General features: G+C 33.0%; 1 protein-coding gene across 1 annotated transcript in view; it reads right to left on the reverse strand.

Moving 5' to 3' along the window:
* The window catches only part of LOC145934376 (uncharacterized), a 119,417-nt gene that overhangs the window by 86,318 nt on the left and 17,809 nt on the right, over positions 1 to 15,290 (reverse strand). The window contains exon 2 of the mRNA XM_083034741.1: positions 9,899 to 9,970. The gene's annotated coding sequence lies outside the window, so the exon portion shown is untranslated. The remainder of the gene's footprint in view (positions 1 to 9,898; positions 9,971 to 15,290) is intronic.

A 15,290-nucleotide genomic window follows, 5' to 3' on the forward strand; every position in this document is an offset into this window, starting at 1 on the left:
AATAATTTAGGATATTTTTTACAATCAATTTCATATATATTTAAAAATCAAACTATTAATAACAGAGGAAAAAATATATTTTATATTTTCAGATTAATAATTATAAAATTTTAAGATTCGATAAAAAAAATATATATGTATATTAGAATAATAGAATAATATATTTTTATATATGTATATAATATTAGAATAATATATTTTTTATAAAGAAAGATACTAAAATACTAAACCGTTATAATGAATAATGAATTGCAATTGTGTTTAATATAATTTTGTTCTAAAAAGTCTGAACGATTTTTTTAAGACCTACTCATTTCAGAATAAATGAAACAGAGTCTGAAAGATTTGTCCGATTCTTCAGGGACATCTCGTATAACGATAAAAGTCTCATTATGATCGCGCAATCCGCTCTTCGTTTCCCATTCATTATTCATCCGCGAGTCTCAAAGGAATTCTATTTGCGCGAAATCTCGCGAACGCGTAACGCGTTCAGTCTCGCACTCCGCTATCTGTCACGCGAGCGTCATCGCAGGGAACATTCTCGCGTGTGACGTCCTAATAAGTCCAGCAAAACTAATTTCAACGACCACAACGACTCGCGATAATCGCTTGTGCGACCGTTTTTCCGTTGTCAAACCCGGTGAGAACGACGAGACCGACGTCGTTTGTCAGAAACGTCGTCGTCGTCGTCGTCGTCGTCGCGAGCGATCTGTCGAGTGCAACACGTCGACGCCGTTTGTGGCGTCTCGATACGACGTAAGTGGTTCGGGGAACGACGCGGGAATACGTGAAAATGCATTTCGCGCGTCGCGAAAACGGCTGGCGGAAGATGGAGCGAAAAGATTGATTTCCTCTCTTTCATATCTTCGGCGTCAGGCGATTTCAAGTGTGCACCCCAAGAAACCGCCATAGCGGCGGCAGCGACGCATTTGCTGCGAAGCTTTCTGCTGACGTAATCCGACTGTTCTTTTAGAGCTTAATGCTAAGAATTATGATTTTCCATCTGTCATCGCATTTATGTTAGATTAAAAAGGTGATGTTCACTCTACTTGTTATTAATTTACGAAGGCTTAAAGTCAATTGTTATACTCATTGTAAAAATGTAATCTACACGGAGAAAATTTTACAGTACAAATAAAAAATACATTCCCTTTTACATTTATTTAATTACATTCCCTTTTACATTTATTTAAACTGGAATATAAGCAAAATTAAGATATTTATTATTATAAAATTTGTAAATTATATGCATTTGTATGTGCAGCATGCTGTCGATTATGCATTTGTTTGCATCAAAATATTTCAAGAATTACAACTTATTTTATAAAATAATATGTATATAAAATAATATATTACTATATAAAATAATACGTATATACTATTAATAAATAAAAATATCGTGATTTCTTTTATATGTTAATATATTCTATACGATTACAAAAATTATATTGTAATTTTTACTATAATATATATTTTCTTCGTGTATGTAAAATTATTATTTGTACGTTAATCTTTTCTATGACTAATTAATAACATAAATATATAATTAGTATTATTAATGCATTGTATTAGTATTATTATTATTAAGCAACATTAGATAACACATTACTAATTACTTATACATTTTTTGCTTTAATTTCAAATTAATTAAATATAAATTATCCAAAGAGATAAACGATTAATTATTATTATAAAAAAGATAATAAATATTAATACCCGCTTTAAAATATTTTATATAAAATAGTTATAAATTTACGAATTAAAAAAATATTATTTGGCATACAGAGCTGGCACCCTTCATAAATGCATCCCGTTGTCATAAAGTTGTCAACTAGATTATTAAATACTAGATACTGACGATACTAATAATAATGACATTATTACTGAATTCAGCATGTTTCATGCAGTCGTGTCAAAACGTACGATAAAAGCACGAGAGTTTGTCCTATCCTATATAACCAATAAGTTCGGCATGAAAGACAATCAGAAAAAAATACAGTCTTCCGCAAGCCATGAAAATGCTCTCGCACGTAATAACTACTTCGCAACGACTGGACAATATCGTCTTTATTCTTCGTTTCAGAGCAACGACAGAATCGACAAGCAATCTTTCTTCGACACAAGTTGAATAGTCGCGATGCAGTTAGATTGAGAAAGACTCCTCGAAATGCAGAGAATGCTCGATATGTTTCTTCTCTTAAAAGAAAAACGATCGGCTTCTTAAACTTCGATATAATGAATATTTCTAGCTATTCTCATATCGCAATATTTTTGATCAGGAAAGTTTAGACTTTGAATAACCCGCGCGTATTCTTATATATTCCCTTCAAAACTAACAGAAAATGAAATAGATATATTTATACAGAAGATTTACAAGGCACTTCAGATTTATTCGGTTAAATTCTTTGATGAATGTGCATTAATAGCTTTTCCGATATAAATGATTGAAAGTAAAAATTTTTTAATAAATTTTTAGAGTTACGAATAATAACACAATTTTATTGAATTCGTCAGAGAAGATAATTTAAAGTAATTGTAAAAGTTTTCTAAAAAATTGTAGTAAAGCGAAATAGTACGCTCATTTTGTAGAATAATTAAGATGTATATTTTAAAAATAGCTGAAAAGTCTCCGTTTCATTTCAGTTATTTCTAAAATATACATCTTAATTATTCTGCAAGACAAGTATATTCGTCAAGTTCTGAATCGGACCGCGAATGTAGTTAACTTGGTACAAAGTATGTTTGTGTGAAGAGACGCTGACAAGTGTCCGAGGCACATACTCTCTCTCTTGGTCCCTTTGAAACGATTTGTACACGTGAGCGGTAATTATATGGTCCGAAGCTTTGTACACAAGGTAGAAACTAGCGGCTGCGACTGGAAGTTCATCAGCAGCGAATGACCATATAATGTACCTCTAGTTGAGCAAATGAAATCAAGTTGAGAAACCTAGCGATGGTATAATTTCCACCGTTGATATAAATCGAAATAATGCGCAGCGGAATCGAATCCGCTTCGATTTAGCCAATCTCGCGAAATGGCCAGGTCGATCGTCATTAGGACACAGAGGGCCAATCGCGATAGGAAGGGAAATTTAAGGCTCTGAAAAGAAGGCTCCGAAGCACCGAGGAAGGATTAATGTTGATTTTATACGGTTGATGTTCGATAATAGACCTATTTGTGATGTGGCTTGTGTCTGTGTGTATATGTGTGTGTGTGTGTATGTGTGTGTAAATGGTGCGGCAAACAGTAATGTCTACTGTTGAAAAGTGAATTGACTTTATCTGAACAAATTGCGGAAATGTGGGTAATTATTGAATTATGAATGATTAAAAATTAGAACTTTATAGAGAGATGCAAAAATATAATCAATTCTTAATTATCAATATTTTTTGTAATATATTATTGCAATGATATTACAAAAACGCCATGATAATTTTCTTCAATTAAAAAACATTCTAAGAGAGATATATATTAAAAATAAAATTTATTTAAGCAAACACATCATATTTTTTTTATAATTAATGTTACGTTTTTCTTATTTTTTATATTAAAACTAAATCAAAACAAGCGCGTGTACGCGCGCGCCAATCTTCGATTTTACATTCAAAAGAATTATATTTTCAAAAAAATAATATAAAGTTTGTTGATAGAAATCAGTTGATAACTGTCAAAAAAATTAATCGAGTTTAAAGTATTATAACAAGCATATTATTTAAAATAAATTATTTTAATTTTTATAACACATTATTTCAAAACTTAATTAAGAATTAACGTTTTAATCAACTGATTTCTCAAAAAATATTAATAAAACGTTAATTTGCTAATTAAATTATAAAATAATAATACGTTAAAAATATAAAAATAGTTATATGTTGTATATAATATGTTATAACACCTTATCTTCGATTGTAATAATTTTTGACAGAAATTAACAAGGCAAATATTCAAAGACTTATAGTTTTTTACATTTTAGAATTTCAATTTTGAAAGTTATTCGCGAAAATTAATCAAACTATAAGTTGTAAAGCAGCGGGCATAGGCGGATTTTCAAGATTTTTTCAAGGTCTACAAGGTCCACATGTTGCAAATTACATAAATTTTTTAAAAACAATTATCTACAAGAATATGCATATGCTTATATATCATATAAGAATATGCAATTAGAAATAATAGGTTCCATTTAAGAAATTGAAGGTGACCTCTATGTGATCTTCAAATGATTATCTATATATCGATTTCTTAAATGGAACCTATTATTTCTAATTGCATATTCTTATTTATATGATAAGCATGTGCATATTCTTGTAGATAATTGTTTTAAAAAAATTTATGTAATTTGCAACATGCAACTGCGTACTTTTTCTTAAAAGCAACTATATGTTTTTTTACATCAATTATGTCTCATTATTCCGTCGATAAAAGTATTAATTTTCTGTGGGCGCGTTTTGAAGGTCTCTTCAGGGTCTACAAAACGAGCCTACAGAAAATGTTCTAGAACTTATACTTAATTTTTGCAATCAAAGTTTGAACGTTTTTCGCGAAAATTAAGGCCTTTATAAAGCCTAAAACATTTCCCACTTAATAATGGATTAATAAAATTTTTAGTGTACGCACATTGTCAAATATTATTTTCAAATTTTTAAAAATCATAAAACGCTAGCGGAATTTATATCAATGATGAACGAGCATGTGAGGATATTTTATCACGTTGAGAAACGAGCAAAGTACTTTTATTCGCGAGATGCATCTGACCGGAAATATATGTGGATATTTTGTAGCTCTGCAAAAAAAAAAAAGAAAAAATTACATTGAACGATACAGGCGAGCGCATATAATTTGCCTGTTTATCGCTATCGTAAAGTTCCTGCTCGAGAGGGTAGAAACGTAATTTTTTACAGTGAGTCGAAAGCGGCTACTTTTTACGGTAAGACGATGCACTCACCGTCGTCCTCGTATCTCTATCGGCGAGCGAAACGACTCGCGTCTGCCTGAATTTTTTTGCCGTAAAGGATTTTTGCTACATCGATAGTATATACGTAACACGAGTAGGACGATAGCTATTTCTAGGCAAAATGTTACGATTTTCCAACGTAAGCTTCTTCCAAGTCTCATCATATTCGTATTATATTTTGGTGTAAAAGTTAATCAAAATTTGTTTTATCGTCTTAACGTAATTAATGCGTAATTATACTAAATTTAGAAATATAAAATTTATTTGAACTATAAAAATTTAGATTAAAAATTATATATAAACGCTGCGCATTTCTTCAGGCCAGGCTTAATTTTGGGCCTCTCTTTTTATTCGGTTTTCGAAATTGCTATATTCGTGAGGTTTTTAAAATGTTAATTATTTTATTTATTTTATTGAATCGGCGAAAACCAAATAAAATTGAGTGAAGTAAATAAAATATGTTTAGAGATGTAGATGGTTTTGAAATGTGTGGATGTGTGACAATTAAAATGTGTGATATGACATAAATTTGTTTAGATATATATAAATAAGTTCACGAATATGTAATTCCGCAAATCGTACAAAAAAAGAGGTTTTGCCCAAAATTAAGCCCGGCCTGAAGAAGTGCGTGGCGTCTTTCCATCGAAAACCACGTGTGAAAATTGGCACGACGACCACATTGAATACTCGGGAGAGCTCGGAGAAGGCCAGGAATGTATGTGTGCCGAGGGCAAAACCGAACGTCAAGCGGCCAATTAACCCTGTGCCCGTTCCCGGTTCCCGATTCTCCAGTTGCCAGCCAACTATCGATATGTACTCAGGTTACTGTCTCTCTTCCCGACGCGCGCTCTTCTGACGGACCGATCTGCGAATTCTCGTCTAGCAATTGACGTAACAGGATCATGGCTTTCCAATGGATCCGGTGATTCGTTATCACGTTACCGTTCACTTGATAGGTCATCCCTTATTTGCACTCTTTGGAGTCAATTGCGGAAAGATTACTTTTACATTATGTCGATCAGGCAAGCCGTGCAAGTCACGGTAAGTTTATTAGACATTGAATGATGAAAGAAAAATGCGATAATTTATTAGAAATAAAATATGTAGAAATAAAATTTTCATATTTTTCGAGATAGAATTCGAAGTTGTGTTTTCAACGCAAAGATAAATATTAAAAGTATCTTATTATTGAACACAGACTAATTTAATTTTAAAGATATTTAACTATATAAGTATAAAAACAATTGCGAGAAAATATATTGCCTCCTTATGTCATTTAAGGAATGTATAGATGAAGAAAAATATGAGACATAATTTATTTATATAAAATAGCATCTTTTTAAACACAGTTTGTGTTATATTTATCTAAAAACAAAAGTTTGAAAGTACTATACTGTTCAATTAATATATTTTTTGTCTGGTAGATAAATATAACACAAATTATGTTAGACAAAATGCGCGTAAGAAATTCTAAAAATCTGTGTGTAGACTCATATAGACTCATAAAATACACACATACATACGCATATACACACATGTGCTAATTTAAGCGGAAGAAAGCAACTGCCTGTCAAATAAATCTAAGCGTACGTTTAAGAGAACGCTTTATCTCCTTATATTATAATCTGCCGCGAGGCACATAGCTTACGCGACACACGCGGACAGATATTTCTTTACATATATCTTACATTGCGTACCATATTAGACCAAGAAAAAGAGAGAAAATACTTCTGGATTTTCTCTCAGTGTAAGTCCTCGGATAAAGAAATATTTTCTATTTTATCGTAACATTATTAACCCCAAAATTCGCAAGAATAAATTATTGCCAGTTCACCATATTTACAAGATATTTATATTATTCATCACATTTACAAGCTATTTATATTATTGATACCGATTTTGCTGTAAAATTTCCTTGTAGCAAATTCAATTATAATTAAATAATATAATATAATATAAACAAATTTATATTTTAGTTATTACAAATGTTAATACAAAGAAAAATATTTGATAAATTATATATATTATCAAAAAATATAATAAAATTTATTCTCTTTTTCCCCTTTATAAAATGTTATACTATCAGTTTATATTCTCGACAAAATTTATTTATGTCGGACTACTAGATTGCAAACAAAAATTTCACAAAATAACATCAATTGCTGGCAATATTAATAAATAAATGGAGTAATATTTTGGAAAGTTGAAGGATCTAAGAATGTTTCGTGCAAAATGTACGAAATATACATAAATGCTTGTAAATGTCCTGGAAATATACTGGGCTTTTTGATGCTAACACGTATAGCAATTAATATGAAGAAATATGCATCCGCGAGCGGAAGAATCTTCATAACTCGTCACCTACGACGTCGCCCGGAAGTTACGAGTAATATTCGACATTCCAAGGTGAGAGCCGAAGGTAATTGTGGAATCCTGACATAAAAGCGCAAAGAATAGGCGGAGAAAAGATGAAGCGGCATTCCTCGTTATATTATATACATTATTGATTTAATTATCGCTCTCGTCAAAGTATACATATAAACAAACTAGAAATGAAATACCATACTGATGATTTCTCATAAACGTAGAATATAAAAATATGAAAATATTAAAGAGTTAAAAGAATTCCTCAAACAATGTATAAAAAAATATATTTAATTAGAAAAAGGCAAAAAATGTTTTATCCGTAAATTAGTTTTTTCTCGATTCTTTAATTAATTTTTATTCATGTGTTTACTCATATAAATTTTATTACTCTTCTTTCTTCTTATATATATGTAATACGTACTTTCAATTTATTACATAAAGTAGATTATGACTATTGAGATGTCTATTTCCTACGTATTCCGACGAATGTTAATTAACGTCATAAAGCATCGTAGATTTTATCCGGTTAAAAAATTTTACGAAAGTTGGTCTCGCGCTTCGTTACGTAAATACGAGATGTGTAATATGTTGAGATTTAACCGACTAATAAGTTTTATACACATACATAGTTCAGCGTCTATTGTGGCGTTATCATAAATACATTGTCATTATCATAAAGCGTCAGGAAAGTTTGAACTGCGGAGAACATCGGTGGTAACCGCAACAATTTTATTGAAAATTTAAGGTATATACAACTCTATATTATTATTCCGAAAACCGAAGAGAGGCGATATCAAACAAGCAAATTCTAACTATTATCTAATTATAATATTAAGCCATTACCATCATGCGATGCTCTTGATCAGTTCGAAATAAAGACGGAAATAATTTATATATAACCATAATAACATATGTTTTTATTTCCGTGCTAAATTATTAATTTTGCAATACCGCGGAAAATCTCAAATCCTATTAATTGATATTTACAAATTAAAAAGAGAAATAAAACTGAAATAAAAATACTCAAATTTCATATAACAAATAATAAATTATAGTTATTAATAAGTTTCTATAAAAATATAACAATTGTTATTCAAAGAGACATATTGTGAGACTCAAGTTTGACAAGTGATTCGAAAAACGCAGCATTCGCGAAGTGATTACATTCACTCGGATATCCTAAATTACGCTGCTTAATTGACTGCGATGCAACACGTGTATATAATGCAACGTCTCATGTATACTGCATATGGGATTTACGCATGACCTTTGGCAACGGAAATGGCACGCATCATTAATCGAAATGCACTTACTTAGTGCAATAGTACAACACGTCATATTCCACGGTTCTAAAATTCTTCGCGAATATTTGTGCGCATTTATTCTCAAATCATCGAGAACAAGACAAAACATTGGCACGATAAAATTTATCGGCATTCTATTTATATCAACATTTTTCTATCGATGTACAAATATATTCCAAATAAAATATCATTTTTTACAGGAAAAAAATTATACTTCCAAGTTTTTATTTTTAATTTTTTGTTCTCTGCAAATTATCTCATTTGTACAATTGTGTCCGTTCTACGATCAGTGTTTCTTCTAAATATCGGAGAAAATTGTCGACTTATTTCTTATATGTTTGCGCGAGTAAAATAACATGTAAGAGAAGAAAGCGTGCGTTAGTGTGAGTTTCGCAAGTAGATAGAGACGATAACGACTAGACAGACGACGACGACTTTCCGCATTCCCTGCGACATCCCCACAAGGATGGAAACGCAACCGAGACAGACGGCCGCGAATGAGGAAGGTTTATTATGTCCCTGGGGCAAAACCCCGCGGAAAAACACCGTACAATACGGAGATACAATGGGGTAGATACAAGATAAATAACGGGGATGTAACCGAGGAAGAAAACGCAAGGCACCGGTGATGGCAGTAGTGAAAATAAGTTTCGTTACGTCGCGACGTGAAATCAATTAGAGGCGAACAAATATTGAACGAGAAGAATGAGCAGAATGCGCGCGTAGGAAGCGACTATGTACTGTGTAAATGTAAACAAATGTTCGTTTTTGCATCTGGATATTTGCAGCCGGATTTTGCGAAAATCAAATGATTTATTCTTACGAATATATACGAGTATTATTAAGATTGTGCCTTTATTCTCCTATCGATGTATTTTATGACGGTAATCTGTAATGTTTTGACAATCTCGATAAGATTGATTAGATTTGCATTAATTTCTTATTTGACACGTGTAGAAAGCTTATTTATACGGATAAATAATTTACTTTCTTCAGAATACCTATGCGTAAAGATATTTTTATTATATTTGTAGCATTTGGAATTATATCGCAACAATATTAAAATAAAAATTTTAATTATGAGTTTCGAGTGTAATTCGGTGTGCGGACGAGAGAAGCGATACGAACACGCGACGCTTAACAACAGCTCGACGAAACTCGATTATCGTCCGGGGTGTAATTCTGTGGTTACGTTCATTACTCGCGCTATTGTCGCCGCCGGGTTGCACGCGGCAGTTTTGACGCGATTACTTAGTCATGGCGAATGGAACTTACCCTCGTTCTGCTCCAGCCGAATCTCCATCGCGCATCCCGCCCGATACACACGTATGACACCATTCAGCAATTCTGCAACAGCGAAAATTGTATCATCAGTTAATTCAGCTGTGTAATTAATTCTGAGATAAAATTTGAAAAAAAATAGAGGAGGAATATGCAGGAGAAACTTGCTTTCACTTTGAACATTCATAAAATTTGACGATATTTTTTTTTTCAATTTGACTTTAAATTACTACATTGACTAGTTTATTTATTTATAAATTTTTGTCAACGAAAAAAAATGTAAAAATATAAAGTTTTTTTTGTAAATTATTATAATTTTCTTCTTTGCATTTTTTATTGGTGGGATATAAAGCAAGTTTCGGTTAACCTCTTCTTCTCACAAACATTTTCTTTGATCATACAAAATTTTATATCACACAAGAGCCGTGACGAGATGTTACATTTATTATTAAAGTGTTGTAAAATAAAAATATGTTTGTATGTGAAACATCGTTCAGACTCGGCTAACATTACGAGAGCGCCATTATTTTATTCTGTTGAAATCTAAAATTATCGGCATATATAATATTAACTTTGCTTTTATACGACAATAACGCTTTTCAATCATCAGCGAGTTCAGGAATAAAAAATTACAAGATCTGGAATAGAGCTGAGATAGGAATAGGCTAGGTAATATCGGTTCGAACAAGATTATGAGAGCATTGAACCGTGCAGTGCGATTTTGGAAAGCTTACACGTATAAATGCAGCAAATACATTCATAATATATATCAAAATTGGATTTATATCGTTTTCAAAATGAGCGAATCACACACTCAACGTTCAAAAACAAAATATGTAAAACAAAAGCTTAATTCTTACATGAATGGAAATGTTATATGGAACTATATCATGTAGCACGAAAATCGCATCATGATTTTATATGAAAGATTTTTAAATTCCACGCGATGAAATCCGGACCATCCACTTTGATTACGAGCGCGTATGACTCGGGCACTAAAGCTCCTTTTTTCGTTTTTCTTACTTTACATCCTTTATCTCTCATCTTTCTTTGCTTAAAAGATGAAATTTTCATTAATTAAAATGTTCATGTAATTTTCATTCACATAGATGAAAGAATGAAAATTATGCGGATATATATTTTATTTTTTCTGTTATATTTTTTTATATTTTATATTAAGTGAACTTTCGTACGCGCGAAAATAAATCGAAAACATGATATATTTTGGAAATATTTTGATTGTTTCATATCGTATCGAATCTTGATCATTATTTTTCATTATAATCGCATGTGACGAAAACGTTATATAATACATTTTTTTTGGTCTTGTTTTTTATTTGCCATCTATATCTTTATCTTTCTTCCGCTCGGGCGCCTTTGACTTTCGTCGATAGTAATAGTTAATGAATCCGGCGATTTTCATTAGCTGTCGTCAGCACACTTCGTCGGGCTGGTAATGAATGCCTCTAAATGTTTTCCGTCTTTATTTCGCGCTTCCCGGCGAGAGCAAGCCGGGTTCCCCATTGTAACCGTTCCCGACTAATTGCATTCATTGTTCTTACGGGATTTCGCAACAGAAAACTGATGGATGGCGCCTCTTTATCTCCCGTTTATTTCGTGTCAGCTTGCTTTTTGCTCGGCCATCTATCTGTCTGTTCAGCTTTTATTTGTCATAGCACATACGACTCAGTTTTCCTCATTGCCTATTTTTTTTTGTTTATTATATTCTCATCTCTACGCGTTCTCTTTTTCTTTTTGATCATCTTTTGTTCATCTACCTGACTGTCTTTTTGCCGCAATGATCTTTCCCTTGCTCCATTGGACGTATTGTATTTATTTCTTATCGTTCTCTTTCGCGATTATCGACCTTACGGGTTCCACTCTTGTCACGTTTCCGAGTCTTGCAATTTCTTTTTCCTGAAGCGCCGCGCGCGTGTTACTACATTATCGAGCTCATTGTCGCGCGTTATCGATCGACAAGCGCAAATTACGAGCGGCAAATGGAGAGATTCGCAGACTCCGAGAGCGTAATTACGATGTTCGCGGCGATAATCCATTTTCGCCGCAATTATTAACAGTTAATTTCTAATTACGTTTTCCCCGATTTTATCGTGCTGTCCTTCCAACTTTATCTCTCTGCGTACAACGTTGACGCGTTTGGGGAATTTATCAGTGAAATACTAGAGCGACAAGAATATGCTAATTAAATCATTTACATGTTGAATTTATATTCGATATTTAATGACTGCGTAATTATACAGAGTCTCAGAACAATTTTCATTATTTTTAGTTGCAAATTTTTTGATTGCCATTTTTTCTCTAAATATGTTTCATACACACACGCGCATACATATATCTTTATACAATATTTTTTAGTGTTTTACCTAATTTTACATAATTTCTCAAAACGTATAATGTTCTCAAAACAAAATAACGTTCTCAAAACAATATAAGTATTACTTTTTATGTTATGCTGAAATAATTATTAAATAAATACTTCTGCGCCCCTTTAACAGCGCTCAGCTTTCAATAGCCGTTCTTCCTATTTATTTATAAATTACTTTCTTCCTCTTAGCTTACGTATATAAGGAAAGCGATCTACTGGTAAAAATGAATATTGTTCGTTCGCTATAATAGATTGTTCCGCAATGGAAGATAACTCTGGCTGCGCCACTTCTATATTTTCTATCGCTTTGTTTTCCCCTTTTGACTGGCTTTTTGCCATTATAATCATATTTCTCCGTCTTCCTCGAGAAAATCCCGTTGCATGTGTTCCTGCCTTGCATACTGGTCGCGCGGCCTCAATCGACGCGGTGAACGGATTATGCGGAAAATGGATGGAAAAAGGGCCAGGGAGGAGTCAAGGGTCCTTAGCGATCTTCTCGTCGATAATGACAGCGGAAATCGTACGAAATCGAAAAACTAATCGAGTCGATTATCGGCGTGATAGGGCCGTTGCGCTTTTCCGCCTTGCTTCCAAATTTTTTTGTTCATCTCAGGTAGATCATACAATGACATCGAGTGTGTTTTAATATTTTCTCATAAATATATAATTAATAATAGTATGAAATTATTTTAACCAATAGAAACAAATTTAAAAAATATATGCAAAGATTTTACATAATAATAAATATAATAAATTATAATTAACAAAATTATATCAAACAAATTAATGTGTAAATTGTTGTTGTAACATGTATTAAGCGACAGTATTTCATGTTTAAATTTAAAAAAAATTAAGACAGTAAAAATAAAAAACTTTTATGGATAAAATGTAATTTTGTTTAATGGGTTTTGATTTTAAAACTTCTTCGTTATTATTCCACAGAAATTCCGTTAAGGAATAATTTCGGAAATCAATCTCGCAGTCGCTTTTTTCCTGTCTCGTCACCTCATCGAAGGAAAGAGGTTTTCCATGTCGCCGAAGAAGATTCCGATGATGAAGAATAAGCTATAAGGGTGAAAAACAAGTCGGAGCGAGCAAAGCATGATGACGCATTCATTTTTGGAGCCGACGAGGATAGATTGCGAAGGAGAAGACAGAAATCCAAGATGGGTATGTAATTAAATAAATAACTCTCAAATCGAGTAATTTGCGATAGTGACTGTTAATTTAATATTTGTCAAGGAATCTATTATGAACGGACGTGAGTTGTAAAATATAGCGAAAGAATAATAAAAAATAAATGTGATAGCTAATTGAAAATACTATTTTAACAGAGATAAAGAGAGGGGAAAGAGAAGAAAGAGAGAAAGAAAAAAAGAGAGAGTAAGCTTCCAGGCTTTTAACAGAAATTTCTTTATATCCCGCAATAACGAACTATATGCTTTTAAATAAATCTTTTATAATGCCCGCGACATTCAGTGTGTTCGCGTTATTACGTGGTGCGTTTGAATTTGCAACTGCAATTAATTTACGAAGATAGAACCTTCGGTGAACTACTGATCGGTCCGTCGATGAAATCGCGGGTCAGAATCGCGGAATAACGTGTCAACATTTGCGGTGCCGAGTATTTTACGACAACGTGTTTGGCGTGACGGCATACGATCGGTTCGTTCGAAATGAGTTAACAGAAACGGGGTTAGATAGTAATAGATTTTGCCTCCCTGTCGATCACTCTGATCTATTTTTAAATCGAATTGGCGGCGGAATGCGGGAGTTTATAATGGATTAATTCCGGGTTGCAATAGTTTGCTTTGTGGGACCGATACTCTCTTCCTTTCCCCATCGTCTCTCCTATTTGAACGATTCAAACCAATTCAATGATTTCATCTGAAGATATATAACTTTCATATACAACACAACAGCACATAACAGTATATAGATTTAATTATCTTTGAAATCTTTCCGAAATTTAATCGCAAACTTGTACTTTGTACTTCAAAATTAACACTCTGTCATAAAGACAATTACTAATTACTAATTATTAAAATGTGTTAAGTCAAATGTAATAATTAATATATTATTTCTCTTAATTTCTTTGATTTCAATCAAATAGTCAATTTAAAATAGACAAACATAAATTTTTTATAAGATCTCAATTATACAATGTCTCTCTCGATTTACAATAATGACGTTCATGACAGACTCTTGCGTATCTCGTGAGCGAAAGAGAAGAATCAGACTTTATTTATTATAAAATACAGACGACCCGTCGTTCATAATTCACAAAAGTGCGCGCTATCCATAAAAGATGAGGGGCTCGCGCGCCGTAAGTCGCGCGAGCACGCGCATATAAACGCGAAAAAGTCGTCGAGAAAGAAATTACGGCGAGTTGCGCGCGCGCGTTGTGTCTCGTATCCAATGAATATTTTAACGCTATCATGAATAAATTAACTTTCGAGCGCGTGGAGCCCAGACACGAGCGGCTCCGAAAATGCGATGCGGTTCTCGCCGAGGAAGCCGAGTTTCTCTGCCTTCCGGTGAAAATGTCAGATCGCTAATCGGCGAACATCGCTGGACATGACGACTGCTACACGCCGAAAATTGGCGAGTATTCTTCTTTTTTTTTACTCGTTTTGATTTGTTTTTTTTCTTTCTTTTTTGTTTTGTTTCGTGACACGCGGGTACCGTGTACCGCAAAAATTCGCTATGACAGCCGATCGCGCGTACGCGTATTGCTCGCGGATCGTTATGGCCATCCGTTACGGTTTATTCGTTCAGAAGTTATTTCGTGCCTGTCGCCCTAAAAAAGAGCCAATCTATTCGCGACAAATATGCGTGCGTTCTCGATGATGGGAAGCGAATTGCGACGTATCCTGATATGTCGTGACAGTTGTACCAGGGACGCTGATAAATATCTACCTTCGTTGTTTTTGGCTGGGAATAAATGCGTTTAGGACGTTTCTGATTTCTGCCATCCGCACATTGTCATCTGGTCTGTCA

Source organism: Prenolepis imparis, unplaced genomic scaffold (genome assembly GCF_030444845.1).
Source record: "Prenolepis imparis isolate NDT839.2.m4 unplaced genomic scaffold, iyPreImpa1.0 SCAF_3, whole genome shotgun sequence".
NCBI lineage: Eukaryota > Metazoa > Arthropoda > Insecta > Hymenoptera > Formicidae > Prenolepis > Prenolepis imparis.